The following is a 6,892-nucleotide window of genomic DNA, read 5'->3' on the forward strand; positions in this document are numbered from 1 at the left end:
TTTGGGGGAAAGGAAGGAGCATTTAGGGATGAGACTTTCAAGATTTAGGGAGAGGGAGTACCATTTAGGGAAAGGAGTATTTCTCAGGGAGATAGGGGAGGGGGGATAATATTTTGGGGCTAGGAGGCTTTTAAGGAGTAAGGGGGGAGGACCTAGGGACGGGATGCAGCTTTTAGGGAGGGGGGAAAGATGGTTGCACAGAGGGTTGAAAGCTTTTATCGGGAAGAGTTAGGGAGAAAGAATGTCTTCAGGGAAAAGCTTAGGTAGAAATGGTACCCTACATGGAAAATCTGAAGGAAAAGTGATACCCATCAGGGAAAATCGTGCGGAGAAACGATATCCAACAAGGAAAGTCTTTAGGGAGAAGTGACAACCTTCAGGGAAAACTCTTTGGAAGAGGTGATAGCCTTCAGGGAAAATATAAGATAAAATCTCATGGAGAAGTGATAGCTATCAGGGAAAATATAAGGTAAAATCTTAAGAAGTGATAGCCTTCAGGGAAAATATAAGGTAAAATCTTAAGAAGTGATAGCCTTCAGGGAAAATATAAGGTAAAATTTTGAGAAGTGATAGCCTTCAGGGAAAATATGAGGTAAAATCTTATGGGGAAATAATAGCCTCTAGGGAAAATATTATGAAAATCTTAGGGAGAAGTAATAGCCTTCGAGGAAAATCTTAGGGAGGAGTGATAGCCTTCAGGGAGAATTTTAGGGAAAATTCTAGGGAGGAATAATAGCATTCAGTGAAAATGTTAGGGAATTTCTTGTGGAGAAGCAATACCCTCCAGGGAAATTCTTAGGGAGAAGTGATAGCCCCCGGGGAAAATATTAGGGAAAGACTTAGGGAGAAGGAAAAGCCTTCAGGGAAAGTCCTAGGGAAAAGTAATAGCTTCAGGGAAGATCTAGGGGAGAAGTATCAACCTCCATGGAAAATCCTAGGGAAGAAATAACCTCCTGGGAAAAGTAATAGCCTTTAGGCAAAATCCTAGAGGAGAAATAACAACCTCCAGGGAAAATCAAGGGGAGAAATAGCACTCCAGGGAAAATCTAGGGGAGAAATAACAACCTCTAGGGAAAATCTAGGGGACAAATAGCAAACTCCAGGGAAAATCTAGGGGAGAAATGACAACCTCCAGGGAAAATCCTAGGGAGGAGTAACAACCTCCAGGGAAAATCCTAGAGAAAAGTGATGGCCTCCAGGGAAAATCTAGGGGAGAAGTAAGAACCTCCAAGGAAAATCCTAGGGAGAAGTGAAACCTCCCGCCCTGGAAAGGCTTAGAAAAAGGTGATGATATCTCTCACGAAAAGCCTCAGGGGAAAAGGAAATGGCATTCGGGAGCTATAAGGGAGACAGGGCCTCAGGTACAGAGGTCCTACTCAGTCTAGCCTGTAACAGCCAGCATTTACAGACCTCGGAGAAGTTGTATCCCCCAATAATGGCTGTGTAACTCCAAGGCCCCATGCCAGGTCAACCTGTTTATTAACCCGTGGTTACAATTGGCCGTGTATGCCCCCGGTCTGACATATGCTGATGGCATACCGCAGGCATCCCCTGCATCGGGTGATCTCGGGAGGTTTTTGTGTTTTGTCTTTTTTATTTTTAAAATTTTTATCGCTTTATCAGCATCCACAAACAGGGCTTTGATTTGCATTTGTATTTCGGCTGTGGACGGTCGCTTTTTATCTCTCTCTCTCTCTCTCTCCCTTTTATATTTGGAGAATGTCACTGTATGTCACTGCAGACGTTTAGTGCCTTTTTCTATTATTATTTTCATTGCTTAGAGTCTTCTAATTTATTTACAATTCCATTTGTTTTCTGTTTATTTACAATTTATTTATGTCAGTTTGTTCACAATTCTATTTATTTTTAATGATATACAGTTCAATTTATTTTATGTTTATTTGCAATGCAATTTATTTTTATTTCTTTACAATTTATTATTTTTTGTGTTTTTGCAATTCTATTTATTTACCACTTATCTACAATTCTATTTATTCTTTTATTTATGTACAGTTCTGTTTATTCTTTTATTTATTTATAGTTTTATCTATTATCGATTTTTTTTTACAATTCTGTTCATTTTCGTTCCCTGGTACGCTGTCAATAGGTATCAGGATATTCTCTGGTCAAGTAGAAAGGCATAAGGCCAGCAGCCTCATCCCATAAAATTTCTGAGAAACCGTAAGGCTGGACTTGTCTGGAACCACCGGGGTAAAAAGATAATAATAATAATAATAATAATAATAATAATGTTAAGAAAACAAGACAACACGGTCGTACCGTAATCTAGAGCCACCTGTTATTAGAGAAAACTTTTATTTAGAATAATAATAATAATAATAATATTATTATTATTATTATTATTATTATTATTATTATTATTATTATTATTATTGTTGTTGTTGTTGTTGAACCGGAGCCACCTGTTATTAGAGGAAACATATACGTTAAACAGTGAATAATAGTGATATTATTATTATTATTATTATTATTATTATTATTATTATTATTATTATTACTATTATTATTATTATTATTATTGTTGTTGTTGTTGTTGTTGTTGTTGTTGATCCTGAGCCACCTGTTATTAGAGGAAATATTTATCAATAATAACAATAATAATAAGAAGAAGAAGAAGATTATTATTATTATTTTATTATTATTATTTTAAATAGATGTTTCCTCTAATAACAGGTGGCTCTGGATTAATAATAATAATAATAATAATAATAATATAAATAATAATAACAAAAACAAGCCTCCTGGTTTCCCCCAAACGAGGGCCTGGAAGTAAATTGCCTCTTAACCTCTGGATTAAGGAGAGGACGGAATCGTGATTGATAGATTTATTGAATGATCAGACTTGCGGTCAGTTAAGTCGATCAATCATCGGAGCACTGAGCTCTAACCTGAATTGAATCCCTGCAGAGAGAGAGAGAGAGAGAGAGAGAGAGAGAGAAGAATAATTAGAGAGAGATGGAGTTTTGCAAACCCTAGCTTGAGAGAGAGAGAGAGAGAGAGAGAGAGAGAGAGAAGGAATAATTATATACGGTAGATGGAGTTTTGCAAACCCTAGCTTGAGAGAGAGAGAGAGAGAGAGAGAATAAGAGGAAGTAGACATATGAAGAAGGGTACATTCTTTTAAAACTCCTGAACCAATCCATGTCGAGGCCAAATAAATTAACTTTATCACATACACAATTGTTCTGTGCATTAGTAGAATTACTACAAGGACCTCATTCAAACTGGATGGTATCTAATGGAGTATTTATTCAGAAAAAGTTACAAGCTTGCTGGGACAAACAGTCCACATTATCAAGTATCAGAAAGACCTCATTCAAACTGGATGGTATCTAATGGAGTATTTATTCAGAAAAAGTTACAAGCTTTCTTGGACAAAAAGTCCACATTATCAAGTATCCGACTGTACGGATACTTGATAATGTGGACTGTTTGTCCAAGAAAGCTTGTAACTTTTCTGAATAAATACTCCATTAGATACCATCCGGTTTGAATGAGGTCCTTTTAGTAATAAAGAAGGGTAGTTTACCAAAAACCTTACCTTCAGAGAGAGAGAGAGAGAGAGAGAGAGGGAGAGAAGGAATAATTATATAGATCGGGTTTTGTAAACCCTAACTTGATGAAAGAGAGAGAGAGAGAGTAGCTGAGATTGATAAGGTTATAAGCCTTGACTTGAGAGAGAGAGAGAGAGACTGCATATTATAGACCATATGTTGAGAAAGTAGTGGGTTGAGCAAGAGGGTCAAAATATAGACTGGATTTGATTGATAGACAGATAGATTTTGTAGACCATTTCCAGACACAAAGGAGTCACATAACGCAAGAGAGAGAGAGAGAGAGAGAGAGAGAGAGAGAGAGAGAGAGAGAGAACACCTGTCAACATGAAAAGCTGTAGTTTTCAAATAACGATGAATCGAGGAAATCTTCATATTTCAAGGTAAAATTAATGGGAACACAAAAGTCGTGCCTGTTTGTGCTTTGCAATGCCTGCTTAAAAGCACTGCTTATCTTTTTTTGAAGTCAATAACTGTCATTAAATCAGACAACATGGGTGTGGTCACCGCTTGGATGGGTAACCACAAATAAATGGCAGATGCCGTATGATAGCTTAAGCTCCTGTAAGCAATCTTTTACTGAGTCTTGTGACTGACATAGAGGTCTGGTGTAAGCGGCAATGCGACTCTATGGTTGGAAGAAAGGTGATGTTTTTAAGCCTGGAGCAAGCAGGGCAAATTCTCTCTCTCTCTCTCTCTCTCTCTCTCTCTCTCTCTCTCTCTCTCTCTCTCTCATCAATCTTATCTTTCTCTCTCTCTCTCATCAGTCTTATCTCTCTCTCTCTCTCTTATCTCTCATCAATCTTATCTCTCTCTCTCTCTCTCTCTCTCTCTCTCTCTCTCTCTCTCTCTCTCTCTCTCTCTCTCTCTCTTCAATCTTATCTCTCTCTCTCTCTCTCTCTCTCTCTCTCTCTATCAATCAATCTTCTCTCTCTCTCTCTCTCTCTTTCTCTCCCTCATCTCAATCAATCTTATCTCTCTCTCTCTCTCTCTCTCTCTCAATCAATCTTATCTCTCTCTCTCTCTCTCTCTCTCTCCTCCCTTAATGAAGGAGACACAAGACCAATTTGTCCAAATCAGTCACACCTCAAAGAAAGCGAATCACTTGACCCACGTTGACCAAATCCCTTTCCATGTAATGGAGACGACTCCTCATTAATCCTCTCTCCGTCTCGTCTGTTGGACTAAACTCGCGATTTTGTCGTCATTTGTCATGATTTTCCACTTCCTTTATTTTTTCCGTCGTGTTACCCGGCTGGAGTTCATTCAGATGCGGCTTCGCCATTCATTAGGGATAATTAGGTAAGCTGTACCTGTTGTCTAACATGGTCTTCTAATTATGGTTTGTGGTTAATGTTTGTGTTTTGTTCTTGTAGTTTCTTTATTTTGTTTTTTTTTTAGTGGTTATTATTTATTTTTCTTTTGCTTCATTTTATTTTTATATGATTAATATTTATGTTTTTTTATTGTCTCTATTTTATTATCTAGTTTTTTGTTTAGGTTTATGATAAGCTTCACTTTATAAGTTTTATTAAAAGTTCTTTAGAGTTAATTAGAGTCGATTTTTTTATTTTATCATTATTAAAATGGATAAACGACATTGATAAATATTCCCATCTCGGCGTTCGTGCTGGCATAAGGCCAGGCTAAGTCTAGAATAAAAAATCAAACTAGTTTAGAGGGAGGGGGATTTTAAGATTCAGGAAAAATAGAAGAAGGATAGAATTCCAGAGCATGGTAGCAGAAGGAAAGAAATGTTCCCATAGCCGTGTAATCTTTTGAGGATTGAAGATTTCCTCTGCTTATTCATAATAGGTGTTGTCTACTAGAATTTATGGTTTTTCATTGCTATAAAATGAGGATTATCTTGTTGCTACGAAAATTTCTTGGAAAGCAAGTGTATATTACTCTCTCTCTCTCTCTCTCTCTCTCTCTCTCTCTCTCTCTCTCTCTCTCTCTCTCTCTCTCTCTCTCCTTATTATGACTTTTCTTTTTACTCTGAAAATTTATCACATTGGGTCATGCATATAGAAATCTTACCAAAAGAGAGAGAGAGACAGATAGAGTTGACCCACACACACACACACACACACGTGTGTGTGTGTGTGTGTGTATGTGTGGTTGGTTTCCATTTTATTGAACTTCAAAAGAGGAACTTATGACTTATACCTACGAACTGGATCAAGAACAAAGAATTGTTAACGACAGAAAGAGAGAGAGAGAGAGAGAGAGATGGGTATGATCCATATTAAATCAGATATGCCTTTGGCTGACCTTGAATGACGTACCCAAGGGGTCAAGCATGCAAATATTCAAGACGAGAAGAGAGTGCAGAACCCAAAATGAAAAGCGTGGACGAAATCTAAACCTGGCCAGTCACAACCTTTTTTAATCTATTATCTTCAGCGCGAGGTCTCCCAACCCTCCTCCTCCTCCTCCTCCTCCTCCTCCTCCTCCTCCTCCTCCTTCTCCTCCTCCTCCTTTCACGCTATCGTATCCCAAAATCGCATGAATTCATACGTCGCCGAACTTTATCGCCTCTCCATCGTGACGTGGACCCTTATTTCAATTTTCCTTTTATTTCCGCGATTGTATCAATTCCGTATCACTCCTTTGTTCTCTCGTTTCTTATCTCCCTCTTCCATCCTTTCTTGGTTTCCCTCCCCTGGACGCTAATTCTCATTCTCTTATCCCAACTTCTTTTTTTTTTTTGGCGATTTCCAATTTTTACATATCACTCATACCACGCGCTAGATGTTTCGCGCCGAAAAAAAAATTAAAGACATTTGGCGCGAAATTCGCCCGCCGAATTGGCGCGCGCAGACAGAGAACGGATTTCCCGCTTGATGGGACGTCAAAAGCATCACGCGTTCGTTTTGACAGCCGAGGTTATTATTTACTGAGAGAGAGAGAGAGAGAGAGAGAGAGAGAGAGAGAGAGAGAGAGAGAAAATGAAATTCATCTCGCGGGAGGAAAGCTTATACAAATAAATGTTCGAGAGTTATCCTCGAGAGTCCGAGTCAAAATATTTGCATTCGAATAGGCGATTATGCGTTTGGCCCGGACGCCAAGTTTGATTCTGCTTATCGCATAAAGTCACCTGAACGCACCTTGAAGGAGGAATGCGCGACCCTTTGGGGGAGAGAGAGAGAGAGAGAGAGAGAGAGAGAGAGAGAGAGGAAGGGCTTTCAGAGAGAATGCGTTAATGTTTGCAGTCCAAAAGAAAACACTTGAGGTTTTTGAGAGAGAGAGAGAGAGAGAGAGAGAGAGAGAGAGAGAGAGCCTTCGTGGAAGACAGAAGCCAGGAAGAGTTAGTA

This window comes from Macrobrachium rosenbergii, chromosome 37 (assembly GCF_040412425.1).
Source record: "Macrobrachium rosenbergii isolate ZJJX-2024 chromosome 37, ASM4041242v1, whole genome shotgun sequence".
Taxonomy (NCBI): domain Eukaryota; kingdom Metazoa; phylum Arthropoda; class Malacostraca; order Decapoda; family Palaemonidae; genus Macrobrachium; species Macrobrachium rosenbergii.